This window comes from Sarcophilus harrisii, chromosome 3 (genome assembly GCF_902635505.1).
Source record: "Sarcophilus harrisii chromosome 3, mSarHar1.11, whole genome shotgun sequence".
NCBI classification, from domain to species: domain Eukaryota; kingdom Metazoa; phylum Chordata; class Mammalia; order Dasyuromorphia; family Dasyuridae; genus Sarcophilus; species Sarcophilus harrisii.
In genome coordinates, this window is record NC_045428.1 from 515389552 (window position 1) to 515404830 (window position 15279).

The following is a 15279-nucleotide window of genomic DNA, read 5'->3' on the forward strand; positions in this document are numbered from 1 at the left end:
CATCAGAGTTGATAACTGTTCATTTCAGGGAGCTCATGATCAGTAGCAATTCTGGTGGTCTCTGGTTCTTAAAGGAAAAGCAACACTTATTTGGATTCAGTCACTTATTCTTCCTGTGGCCTTTCCTTGTTTGAGCTGCTCTGCTCTGGTCATACCTCCAGCCTAATATGGCTTACTAAAACCCATGAAGCAACTCTGCCTTGCCTTCCTCTTGCTGTCAACCTCCTTGCAGAAAGCTGGCTACCAGGTTAGAGGCAAACTCTCTGTTTACCAGGGCCACCTCCCCTCTTTTTTGTATCTTCTGTCATATTATCCTGACCTCATTCTGACATCAATTCCAGCCCCAGAACAATCTTTGGCTTTTTAAAATCTTGACCTAGCTTTTAATAGGTAGAATCATCTAAAAAAAGAGGTCAATAGCTTATCGGGTTATATAAATGCACATATGTATACATATTTCTATATTTATATGATCTAGGAAGGGCAGCTAGGTAGAGTAGTGGATGGAGTGGAGTACTGAGACTAAGGTAAGAAAGCCTGTTTTTCCTGAGTTCAAATATGGCTTCAGACACTTATTAGTTTTGTGACACTGGGAAAATTAACTTAATCCTTTTTGCCTCAGTTTTCTCATCTATAAAATGATTTAGGGACAATTAGAAAACATGACAGATAAAATATTGATCTTGGAATCAGGAGGACCTGAGTTGAAATCCAGCATCAAATATTTAACTCTTATTAGCTGTATGATTCTGGGCAAGTCACTTAATCCCAATTGTCTTGCAAAAAAAGAGAAAAAAAGAAAAAGAAAAAAAATCTATAAAAGGAAATGGCAAACCACTTCAGTATCTTTACCAAGAAAACGCCAAACAAAGAGTCAGATGTGACTGAAAAACTGAACAACAACAACATGATACAGGAGCAAATAAAAATGCTCTTCAACATTCAAAGCTGTTCATTACTTAATCCTTCCTTACCTAACTCCTACCCTTCCAGTCTCTTTATATCATCCTCCCCAACATATAATCTTCAAACCAGTAACACTGACCTCTTGACTATTCGTGGATAAGATACTCCATCTCTTAGCTCTGGACATTTTCTTGGCTCTCTCCAGTGCCTGAAATGCTCTCTTTTCTATCTCAGACTACTGATCTCCTTGGCTTTCTCTAAGTTTCAATTAAAATCTTACCTTCTACAGGAAATTTTTCTCAACCCCTTTTGATTCCAGTGCTTTCTTTCTTTGATTCCCTATTTATCCTGTACATAGATTGCTCTCTCTATATATTTGTTTCCATGTTGTGTCCCCATTAGACTATAAGCTCCATGAGGACAAGGACTCTCTCTCTTTTTGTATCCTCTGCACTTAGCGTAGGACTCATAGTAGGTGCAGGTATATATATATATATATATATATATATATATATATATATATATATGCCTATGTATATGCAATGTATACATGGTCTAAATATGAATATATGTGCATGTAGATATATACATACACACATTTGTATGATATGTATGTGAACATTTGTGAAATATTCCTATAGATAAGATTCCTATGATATGTGAAATTCTTTAATAATTTAATAAATTAATTCAGAAATAATTTCAAATTAAATATTTAATAACAATAAATAAGTTCTTTAATAATAATTTAATAATAAGAATAAATAATAAATTATTTAATAAATTCTTTTGTATTTCAAGTTTGGGGCTTGAAAATATCCCAAGATTTTTGGTTCTTAGATTATAAAATACTATCTAATGGGCTTGTGATGATTCTTTTTACTTATAGTTGTAGAAATATAGTCTGGAAGGTCTCTCAAGACATAATTTAGTGCCTCATATGATGGCCTGAATGTGTACAGCCAGACCTAAAATAGTACAAGTAACAAATACTATGAAACAATTGCATATATTTGGATTCACATTCAACGCTATGATTAATATAAAATACACTCATTGCTTCCATCCTAATGGAAATATGGAATGTGAATTAGAATAATGAAACATCTTCATAGATTCATTATTCATACAAATCAGGACAGAGCTGCACTCAAATGAATGTTTTCCTAAATGATAATGATAATGATTCATAGTTATATTGTGATGTGAATGCCTATGTATATACATATCTTATGTAAGTATGTATGTATATGTGAATGCCTATGTACAAAGTGTTTGCTGTGCATTATCACCTTTGCTTCTCACAACAGTTTTGAGAACTAAACATTCCCACTTGCAGATAAGGAAATTAAGTCAGTATAACATGTCTGATAAGACATTACTTGAAAGGGAGTCTAGGTGACAGAGTGAAGTTATATATTTTTTTAACTAATGAAAACATTAATTTATATAGGTGCTACACATACCAAGTAGTGGATCTTGAGAAAGCATCTTCATATGAAAAGAAAGTTTAGACAATGAGATGATTCAAATCAGTTCCACTTGTTCAGTGATGAGGAGACCCTCTACACCCAGAGAGAGGACCATGGAAACAGAGTATGGACCATAACATAGCATTCTCACTCTCTCTTGTTGTTCACTTGCATTTTGTTTTCTTTCACAGTTTTTTCTTCCTTCTTGTTCTTATTTTTCTTGCGCAGTAAGATAACTGTATAAATATGTGTATACATATAAATATATATATATATATATATATATATATATATATTGGATTTAACATATATTTTAACATATTTAATGTATTGGATTACCAGCCATTTAGGGGAGAGGGTGGGGGAAAGAAGGAGAAAATTTGTGACAGAAGGTTTTGCAAGAGTCAGTGTTGAAAAATTACCCATGCATGTGTTTTGTAAATTAAAAAAAAAAAAAGAAAATTTAGACTATGAAGTGATTTCCAAAGGAATGAAATTCTCTGTGGCATTAGACATTGAACTTGGTAAGAACTGTGGCAGCCGTAGCCCATCTCAAACTGTATGCTGATCTCCCACATGTCCTTTCAATGGCTTACTCATGTCATCATCACATCCACTCTCCCATCAATCCCTATAAGCCCCTTGCAGCATATACATTAAGAGGCAGGAATAGTAATCTAGTCTTGGTGATATGCTGGACCGTTCAATGATCTAAACTTTTTTGATTTGAACTCAATCTTTTTAAGTACCAACAATCTTATACAATCATGCATCTAAAAGCCATCTTACATTTCACTGAGTCAAACTATTTTTATAAATGAGGAAATTGAAGATCAGGAAAGGAAAGTGATTTGCCCAGAATCATATAGGTAGTTACTAGGACAAGCTTTGGACTCAAGACCTCTGATTTAAAAGCCTTGCTGTTATACTATGTTGCCTTTCAGACAAACACAGTTCATTTTCTCCCAATTCTATCCCTGTCTACATGGGTGACTAATGTAAAAGAGTTCTTAGTAATATGTGATGGATATTCCCTCATTTTAGTCTGTGACTTATGCCTCTGGGAATTCCATTTTTTTTCTTATGATTATTGAAAGGCACAGGAATCAATTCTTGAGAGATTGATGATGTTCTTGGTCTACTAAGATGATGGAATTAGGAGAACAACCATCTCCTTTAAACATGGGCAACTTGATCAGAGTAGCTGATACAATGCTTTGCTTTCCCTCTTTCATGGTCTATATTGGGGTAGGAGGATATTTTAACTGTCATTTAGTGCAAATAAATCTTTATTTAGGCATTTTTTCTGCTTACTTGTGCAGAAATGGCTCAAGATGCTAATTTTCAGCCAACATGATATAATATCTGTTCTAGGAAATATCGGCAAACATAGCCCTCTCACGTGTTCCACTGCCAGTATTAGGAACTTGCTTCAATTCTTTTAACAAGATACAAGTCCTATATAATATGATGGTCTGGGCAAAGGACAGGGAACAATAACACTTATAATTTCTACTTTACCTTGTTCTTGAAATTATAGCATGAGGGAGGATTCTGGGAAGATGGCAAAATAGGTTGGCAAATTTCAAGCTCTTCAAATTTTCCCTGCAAATAGATCAAATTTGTACCTCAGGATAAACATAGACTGGTGAAAAAATCAAGAAAACTTGGGGCACAACAGGACTCCTCCTGATACAATCCAAGAAGATCTGAAGACCTAGAGCCTACTTTTAACCAGTGTGAAGAGCAAAATCCTTCTGGGCTAGTTCACCAAGTGAAATCCTTGGGGCGAGCTGGTGTGGCTGGAGCTTTAGTAGGAACCACAGAAACTTTCACCTCTGGGAGTGTTTGTGGAGTTGGTCTGAGAAGCCTGGGTGAACCTCAGCTGTTTAGGAACCACAGGCCCAACTGTGCTACTAGGATTGGCCCTGGGTAAGAAGGAACAAGAATTGGGTTAGAGCAGGAGCAATGGAATGGTGACCCTGCTGGCTACAGGCACTTGCTGGAGGGTGGAGTTTTTGGTTTGGGGTTCCTGGTCTGAGGGAACAGCTAAAGTGAAGCAAGAAACACCATCCTTCCCCCTCATCAGAATTAAGGGTGCTTACACACCCTTATTTTTAATGCATCTTTTTTTTTTTTTAAACGAACCCGCAAGGAAGAACTCCACCATAAAAACATACTATGGGAACAGGGAAAATCAGTTCATCTTCAGAGGACACTGAAGTAAAAAGAGCTTTAACCTCAAAGAATAATGTGAAATGACTCTCTGCCCAGAGATAATTTATAGAAGAACTCTATTTTTTTTTTTTTAATGAAAGACCTTGAGGGAAAAAACAAAAATAAACAAACAAACAAATAAATAAAGATCATCCAAGAAAAACAAGATGATTATGAAAAAGAAAAAAAATAGCCAAATGGAAAAGGTGATACAGAGCCTCAAAGATGAAAATTAATCCTTGAAAATTAGAATTGGGCAAGGGGAAGCCAGTGAAGTTAAGAGAGACTAAGAAATAACAAAACAGATAATAAAGAATGAAAAAAAGAGAACAAAACATGAAACATCTTATAAGAAAAATGGCACAAGGCTTTGCAAGAATCAATGCTGAAAAATTACCTATGCATATATCTTGTAAATAAAAATCTATAATAATAATAATAAAATAAAAATGACAGATCTGGAGAACAGATCATAAAGAGAAAATATAATAATAATAGGACTGCCTGAAAGTTGTGATCATAAAAAGGACTTTGATACAATAATGTGAGAAATAATCCAAGAAAATTTTCTTGGAGTGAGATAGAGCAGGAGGAGAAAGTAGAAATGGAAAAATTCCACCGCTCAGCACCTCAAAGAGATCCCTTGTGGAAAACACACAGGGATATTATTGCCAAATTTGAAACCCTCAGGTCAGAGAAAAATTTGTAAGAAACAAGAAAAAAAAAACAATTTAAATACATTGAAACTACAATTAGAATTGTACAGGACTTATCAGACTTATCAGAAACTACAATTAGAATTGTACAGAATTGTACAATAATAATAAAAAAAAGTGTGTCCTGAAATCTACTGACAATAAAAAGAACTAGGTCTGTGGACAAAAATATAATATCCAGCAAAATTATCTATGACAATAAATGAGATAAAATGGACATTCAATAAACTTCCAGATTTTCAGGATTTTCTATCAACCAAATCCAAACTTAATAGAAAATTTGATGTATATGTGTCAATATCAAAGATCAGTTTCAAAGAACCCAACATGAACAAATTATTTGTTTGGTTTTTTCCCCCTGGGAAATGTATAGCATATATTCAAGACTGACATCAACAATAGGTAGCTCAAAAAAAAAAAAAAAAAAAAAAAAGATTGAGGCACAGTAAAATAGTCATTATGTCATATATATGAGGTACAGAGGAAGAATAGACAAGAGGCATTAGATGGAGGAGAAGGGCTCATAGTTCTGAAAACCTACTCACATCAGGAATGGGTTAAAGAGCCTCTTGGCTACATAGATACTATGAAGGGTATAGCTCCCTCCAAAATCTATAAAGAAATATAGGGGGAGGGATGGAAAGACAGGGAAAAAAAGAGTGAGAGAAGAAGACAAGGGAAGGATCTATGGGTGGGGGAATGTTAAATAATAGACAAGTTAAGAGCAGAATTAAAGGAAAGATCAACAGGGATAGGAAAGATGTGTGTGCGTGTGTGTGTGTGTGTGTGTGTGTGTGTGTATTGTATGAGTGTGAATGTGTGGGGGTATGTATGTATATGTATGTATGTGTATATATATCCTTTCTTCACTATAGTCTGCTTGGGGATGGGGCAGGGTTGAAAGGGAATAAAAAGAATAAAATAAAAAAGGTACAGAGCAGAGAATCAAAGAACAATTACAAGGAAGTAAAAAAAGATGGACATTCATGAATATAATTTCTTCTTCTAATACACAACACACACACACACACACACACACACTTTCTTGATCTGGTAAGTTGTTATATATTTTGGATCCTCCCTGACATTCTGCTGGGCACATGACAATGTTCTCTCTCTTTTTTATTCCTTTTATGGTAATCTTCTTATTGTATTTCTTTAAAGAGATTAATGGATTAATGTGGCATATCCAAGTAAAAATAGAATTGTAATTATTTATTTAAAAAAGAAAAAAAGAAGTGACAGCATAAATCTGAAAACATTCAAAGTGGTGAATTGAGGGGGTAGAGACAAGATGGCAGAGAGAAGCTAAGAAGTTGTTTGAGTTTTCCCTAGTTTCTCTCAGAAACACCATTAAATCAAGTCTCTAAAAAAAATTATGGAGCTATAGAATCCACAAAAAAATAGAGTGAAAATACTTTTCAGCCCAAGATAACTTAGAAGGACTGAGGAAGACATCTGTCTTACTTAGGTAAAAGGGGAGTGCAACCCAGTCCAGGTGATATGCAAAGGGAGTTCAGCAGGTTAGTGGAACAGCAGGTTAGCTGTTACACCTCCAGCTCAGTGTAACAGGCAAACTGACAGACCTGGAAGCCAGGACACTACAGGGACAACTAGACTGGGCCACCATATAACAATGGGCAAGCCAATAGTTCCCAGAGATCCTGGCACAGAAAGCTAATAACCAGACCCCTGGTCACCAATGCAAGAAGATTGGGATAATGTCTCCTTTATCCCAGGAACAGAACTTAACTATTAAAAATGAGCAAAACCCCAAAAGAACCCTGAGCATAGAAAACTACCAAGAGACAGGCAAGATCCAAACATGAACTCAGAAGAGGACAATATCATTAACAAAAACCAAGAGAAATCATATGGTAATCTCAATACCCATTCCTATTAAAAACACAAAAGAGCAGAGGAATTAATGGAGCATTCCTTAAAATGATAAGTAGTATTTGTTTAAAACCATCAGCAAGTATTATCAACAATGGAAAAAAAAAACAACTAAATACCTTCTCATCAAGATTAGAAGTGAAACAAAGATGCCCATTGTCACCACTATTATTCAATATTGTACTAGAAAGTTGATCTTTAGCAAGAAGAAAAAAAAAAGAAATTGAAGGAATTAGAATAGGTAATAAGAAGATATGAGGGTAAACTTAGAGAATCCTAGATAAGCAACTAAAAATCTTCTTGAAATAATCAACAACTTTAGCAAAATTGCAGCATATAAAATAAATCCACATTAAAATGGGGAATTGTATTGATGAAGATGATAATTATGATGATAATAAGCACGATGTTTTAAGTATATGAAGGAAGATGATATTTAGAGAAATAGGTATTTCTTATTTATCAGGAATAAGTAATTATAGTCAAGAAATAGAAAAATAAATAAATAAATAAGTAAATAGATAATCAAAATATCAAATGAGCATGTGTGTGAAGACTTTGAGACCAGAGGATTTCTTATATATTTCTTAACAATTCAAGAAATCAAAGCAGCTGAGTTACTAAGAATTCCTGAAGATGCACACAGGCTTGAAGGGGAATCTTTGAACAATACTTCCTAGACCCCACCCTCCCAGGTAGTAACAGAGAAGTAGTTCAATTTCCTGGGTAGCACAATCTTAGAATCAGTCCTTCTAAGTACTCTAGAGGTTCATAAATCCCTTAAAATATATTCCAAATCTGTAATCTGTAGATTTATCTGGAATATTTGAGAGAGTTATTAATACTTTCTGCTTGGGCCACTTCCGATTGTGATTAGTTTTCCTACAAAGGAAAACAGTATTTATTTCTTTCCCCAAAAGTTTACCCTTTTTATTGGAATTCCTGTTCCAAGTAACCTGGTACCTGACTAATTAGTACACATATTTTATTGTTTTTAAAATCTGAAACTAGTAGAACAAAGACACATTAAGTTCATTCAGAAAAAAACTTTCCCTTACCTTTCTCCTGAAACCGTTACCTAACCAACTCAAAATCTTAGAAGTTTTAGGTTTAGACACATTTTTATCTTGTTTTTCTTTCTGGGAATTTGAAGACCAACTATCTGAATATTTTAGATAAATTTTTCCAATACCAAAATAGCCATGTTTATGGAATTCTAGATTTAGAGCTTGAATCTCTCTCCATTTTATAGATGAAAAAAATCAATCCTGATGAGGGAAAGTCCCTTGCTCTAGTTTTTGCAGGTAATAAGTGGTAGAATCATTATTACAACTTTTGTGTTGGTTTCAAATCAAGCTTTCTTTTCACTGCATTTCACTGATATCTCATATGCTTAAAGAGCACTAGAGTTTAATAGTCATTTCCTCAAGAAAGCCCACTTGGAAAACATTAATCATAGTATAATGACTATTTTGCTATAGAAGAAACTAAACTTCAGAAAAGAGTAATAATTTCCCAATGGCCATACAGCTGATATATAACAGAAGCAGGATTGGACACCAGGCCTTCCTGGATCCTCACAAAACAGATAGAAATATGTCTCAATATGAATCATGCCTAAAGGCAAATATATATTGAAACCTAATCATATTTTTAGAGAAATTCCAGTTCAGTTTGAAATTTGGAGTTGTTGATTTCTTTTTTTTTTCTTTTTCTAAAAGTTCAGTTGTTTCCTAAAGGTAAAATATTCCTGTGGTGCATAATTGGATTAATTTAAATACAATTTACCCCAGACACCATAAAAAGGTTATCCCATTCATTAAAAAGTTAGCATTTTTTGAAATTACTGGAGATAATGACAATAAAAACATCTTGTTTTGTTATCACTGAAATTTGTCTTTCAGAAATAAGGTTTAGTAGGACCTGATTGTTACAATGTATGAGTCAAGTACTTATTCACAACCCAGGCTCATATCAATGTTCATGACTGATCTCCATGAACAGAAAACATTGGGACCTAAAAATCAATGACATTGTCATGAATTATACTTATTGGTTCAACTTGTATCTAGGGATCGTTTACTTATGGCCTCTATTTTATACATAGAACATGGAAAACTTAGGAAAAAATAATTGAGTGTGCACAAATAGAACTAATTGATGTAAGGGTTGGAATCTGCCTGTATTGTGGTATAGTTGCAAAGCAGGGCTTTGAAGTCAGAAGTTCTGAAGTCAAATCCCACCTGTGTAACTGTAAGCCAGTCACTTTGCATTTCTGGAAAACCCTCAGGTTTTCTGTCCATAAATGAGGGAGGTGAGTGGAATTAGATAACCTATAGGTGCTTTGCAGATACAAATCAATAACCCTTTGTTATGGTATTACTCTGCAATTGGTCCATATTTTAAAACTATCTATCTAAATTTGTGCATGTATCTAAAATATGTATATGTTACGCACATAACACACGTGATTAAAAATATCCATATATTGTTAAGTAGTAAATCAGTCAACCTATATTAAATAAGCATTTATTATGTACCAGGAACTGAACAAAGTGCTTGGAAAAGAAAGGCAAGACAGTCTCTGCTCTCAAGGAGCTCTGAGTTCAATAGGGGAAACACTATACAAACAACTATGTACAAAACAGTTATACATAGGTTAAATTGGAGATGATATATAAGGCAGGTAGCTGGTACAATAGATAAACCACTGGGTCTGGAGTCAGAAAGATCTGAGTTCAACCATAATTGTCTGCCTCAGTTTCCTCATTTATTATCATCATGATAATAATATCATAATGATTAATAATGATATTATTATTAAATTAAATTCTAGTATTAAGTAATAGGTTGATAAAAAGATAATAATAATAGGGTTGTTACGAAGATTAAAATGAGTTAATATCTCTAAAACACATTCTCAAAGTGCTATATAAATGAGGGTTATTGTTATTCATATTAAAGCATATATATGTATATTTATAATTCTATCATCAATATAATTCTAAAGTGAGAAGAGAAGTAGACTTAAAAAAAATTACAATCCAGTTATGTACTGAGAATGAGGGTACATTGATGGACAGCTCATTTCAAATTGATCAATATCAAATTGATATTCAGGTAATGCCAAGAGATTTAGAGGAAGTGTGTTGAGGGGTTACTTCATGAATGGCTGACAGATGGGACAAGAGTCCTGCAGAATGGGCAGATGTGGATAGTTTATGATTTGTATTGCTGAAAGGAATATCTATAGTGATATGTGATAAAACACCCATTAAAGTATCTGTGTATGTTATGCTTTTTATATATCTTCATATTTCCTTCATTCTTTTTTTGTTACTTTTTTCCTGTCATGTAAGAAGCAGAATTTTTTGTGCTTTACTTTTTTCAGGTGTCCAGGTGCTCAATCCAGAATTTTTTTCTGCTGGCTTCCATCTAGTATGTTATGTCTGGTCAGTTAACATTGATCAATGAGAGTCAACAGACAGACCTCAATCATTCAAGAGAAACTACATTACACACCAAAAAGGGTTAACTACTCATATGACCCAAGAACAGAGACACAGAGAGAAGAAAACCAGTGGTCAAAGTTTATAGCTGAATTTCAAAGTAAAGGCTTGGAAAGAGTTACTCACCATGGCACAGGAACAGCAAATGCAGAAATTGGGAAATTTGGAATGGACCTAATACACAGGACTTGGAGGATCAGAAAAAAAAAAGGCTGTAGGAAAAATTAAGCAATAGGATTTCTTGTTATGATGGCTGTTGAGAGGTCATAGATGATCTTATTTCTCCTATATGCACTTCAGCAAAAACATAAAAAGAACACCAAACCAAATAATGATCAAGAAATACAAAGAGACAATAGAATAAGTGCTTTTTATTCAGATTGCACAAAAGATAGAAAAAAAAACCCTACAGACTCCATCCATCAAAAAAGTCAGCAAGAGTAGAAGGACACAAATAGACTAGAAACATGTAACCTCAAGAGAACATGAAACCTTCAATGTTGCTTCTGTATGGTGGAGAGAGGCAGTAAGCCAAAGAAGAAACTCCCACAACTTCATAAAACAACAGTCTTCTGACTATTTTGATTAGGTATGTGGGAACTAAAGAAAACAGGATTGGGACCTTGTCATCCTAGGTCATCTAAAGTCCATTACACTTTAACTTGGGTCATGCGTCTTACAGTGCTTTGTAGTGGGCAGGTAGGAAGTCTGGAGTAGTCAAATGGGGAAGCAGTGGGAGAGTTAGAAAGCCATAGTGGCAAGTCTTCAAAAAATTGGAAGTATCAAATCATCTAACCTGTCTTCTGAGGAATATTTATGTGGGCCAAGAAGCAATGGTTAGAACAGAACATAGATTTTTAAAGGAATACAATAAGGTTGTATGTTGTCACCTTATTTAGTTAACTTAAATGCAGAACACTTTATGTAAAATGCCAGGCTAGATGAATAAAACTCCAGAATTAAAGTTATTGTAAATAATTAAGTGAAATAACAACAATCTCAGATATGCAGATGATATCACTCTGATGGTAGAAAATAAAGAATTAAGAAGTCTCCTGATGAAGGTGAAAGAGGAGAGTGGAAAAGCTGGATTGAAACTTATTATTAAAGAGACTAAGGCCACATTGAGGCAGCTAAGATGGTACTGTGGTTAGAGGTGTGGCCCTGAAGTCAGGAGGATCTGAGTTAGAATCTGGTCTTATATACTTAAAACTTCCTAGCTGTGTGACCAGAGCAAGTCACTTAACTCCAATTGTTTGACAAAAAAAAAAAAAAAAAAAAAAAAAAAAAAAAAAAAAAAAAAAAAAAAAAAAAAAAAAAAAAAAAAAAAAAAAAAAAAAAAAAAAAAAAAGAAAGAAAGAAAGAAAGACATACATAAAAATAATTATAATAAAGCACAGAAAATTATTAGTGAAAAAGAAAAGATAAAATCCTATGAGAAATTTGAGGAAGGGGAAATTACTTTCAGCTAACAAAATCAGAGAACATTTCTAGAATCAGGAAGACCTGATCCCAAATCTGACTTCAGACATTTACTAGCTATGTGACACTGGGCAAGTCACTCACTTCTGCATGCCTCTGTATTCTTAATTTGTAAAATGAGAATAATAATAGTATTTAGTCTAAAACATTGTTATAAAGATCAAATGATATAATATTTGAAAAATGCTTTGCAAACCTTAAAGTACTATTAAATTCTAACTATTAATATTATTATTGTTGGCATAATAATAATTGTAACTATTATTATTATAAATTCATCTGCATTGGCATTTCTAGGAAGAATTAGGTTCCAATAAGTGGTGATTAGACTAGGAATAGGGTAAGTAAAATCATTCCAATCATAAGCAGTACACGGAACTGTAGCTCCTGTAGTTGATGTGAATCATGAACTCTATAAAGATGTCAGAGAAAAAGACATTTTCATGTCTTATTCATACATTCTCTCTTTTGATCATCACAACAACCTTATGAAGCAAATCAGATGTTATCTTTATTTTGCAAAAGAAGTTCAGTATCATTGTGTTTAAATGACTTGCTCATAACTACACTCATTGTAGGTTTCAGAAACAATGTTTAAACTCCATTTCTTCCTGACTCCAAATTTAGCATTCTTTGCATTACATCAAGTTAACTATTGCAAATTTTCAGGCATAGAACTTTCAGAGCTAGTATTATATGAGAGTACTATGGGGCTATGGGAAGGGTGAAAATTTTAATGGCAAAGGTTGTACATTTTCTAGGTAGAATGTTCCTCTAATTGAACATGCTATTTTACCCCAGTGTAGGGTGCGGTTCAACTCTGAATTGAAGAGAATAATGTTGCCCTATAGAGACATCAACTACTATTGCTTTCAGAATTCAAAACCTTCCCTGGAAGGTGAATAAATGTATATTCTGAAAGAGGAAAACTATTTCTAGGTCTTGGTATAATCCCACCTTTTTTGCCATGCCCCTGCCAATAATCAGGATGATTAAAAATTGCTTCTAAAACTACTAAAGAAATGTTAACCAAGTTAGAAATTCCTTGTTGCCTAGAAACCACTTTCACTTGGCCACTTTGAAGGCATTTAGGTCACCAGTGAATTAATCCCTTTAAAATTATAGAAATGTTGCCAATCATAAATCCTCTACTGCCCACTGAGAATTAGAAATGCTATGCTTACCTCTTCATGAATGGTGAGCTTAAGCTGAAAGGTTTGCTTTTAAAGAAATTCTATGGAAATAAGACAACATGATTTTATAATTTGAAGTTTTATGACTTATAGCCAAATATTTCAGGCTGTTTCTACACTAGTAACATCTAGGAGTAAAGGATATATGAACACAAATTGGTGTTTGTGGGCTGCTCTTCCTCTAAAAGAAGGCAGTACAGGGCTCTCATATTTGTCTTTCAGATAAAAACAAGGGAAATAATTATTTGGTCCCGTGGAATTATTGGCCATACTAAGAGAGCTCCCTGGGAAGGTTCAAAGAAATACATTTCAAGTTATTTGTGTTTTAGAAGGAAAAGTAAGATTCCAGATTATATTTTACATTCCATTCAAGTATTATAGGCTGGCCAAGATCCAGCCCAGATTGATATAATGATACTGCCTAAATTTGCTATGGTTGCTTTTCAAGACATAGTCACATAATGGGAGCTGTAATCTCTAGTTCACAAAGTTACAGCATCTTAGACCTGAAACTGACCTTAGAGATCATAAACTACTTCTACCTGTGATTGAGCCAGTATCCCTTTGCCCACATCCCAAAGGATCAAACAGACTTTGACCTGGAATAAAGGAAAGATTATAATTATAGAGAAACACTGCTCTCTTGGATAAATCAAATTATTAGGAAATGTTCCTTTTGGCAACACTTAGTCCTGGAACATTGTAAGCAAACTCTTTATAAATCTCTGTTGACTGATGGACCATGCTCTAAGGCCAAAAGAAAAGATTCAAACTTCTTTTCATGTAATAGTCATTCAAATATTTGAAGACCATTTTCATGCTCCATCCCCAAATCCCCAGGCTATACATCTCCAGTTCTTTTAGTTCCAGGTACAGTGCTTTATTCTTTGATAGGGAATATAGGACAGACTTGGGATTTCATTGATATAGGAATCTCCTTGTTGAGACATTGTTTCTACATTCTTAGCAGCTTAAAATCTTAAAAGAGTTGCCTACAGCACTAAGAAATTGACTTGCCCAGCAATTAAAATTTATGTGTCAAGATCCAAGGATTTCTGGGCTCTGAGACTGGCTCTTTAGCTATTTCACCAAGCTGCCTCTCACTTTTATAAAATAAATGCTTATTGAAATTAACTAAACTAAAAAAAAAATGAAGAAATGAACTAAACTACCATTTCTTGTAGTTATTTTGTTCATATGACATTAAAGTGACTAGGCTGATCATATTTTTGAAGCATCATAAAAGAGATCTCTCAGATTAGTTTTATAATCCCACAGTGAATCTTCCTTTCTTCTCTGACTCATACCACTGAATAGATCATCAATGGCTTCCTAATTTGCAAAATTCATAGCATTGTGCCTGTCATAGTCTTAATAAATATCTGTCAAATGAAGAGTTGATCATACTTTAGAACCATAATTCACACATAGCATTGCCATCATTATGTAATATATATAAATCTTGCTATCTACATGTAAAAGTTGGAAAATGATTCATTGAATATATTCTTGTTCCCACTAAGCATACTATGAATCAATACTTTTTTGCAATAGAAAGTCTGAGCAGAGAGACTTAACAATAGAAGGTAGAAGTAACCAAACAAAGAAACAAAGATACTATTAATTCTGTCCATGGTTTAAATACATGACTTAACTTTTTCATCCTAGTCTCTAAATTTAAAGGGATGCTATATGCTTATAGTAAACAGGATAAAATTCATTCTGGGTTTTGGTTTAGTTCTTCATATATTATTATACTATTTTGCATTTATGAGATGGGAGAAATCACTTGATACAGAAGGCATGGATAAATTACAGTCTAGGACAATTGAAGGAGCAAACAAGTTAATAAAATGATAAAACAAATATATTTTGAGTTTGGTCTTAA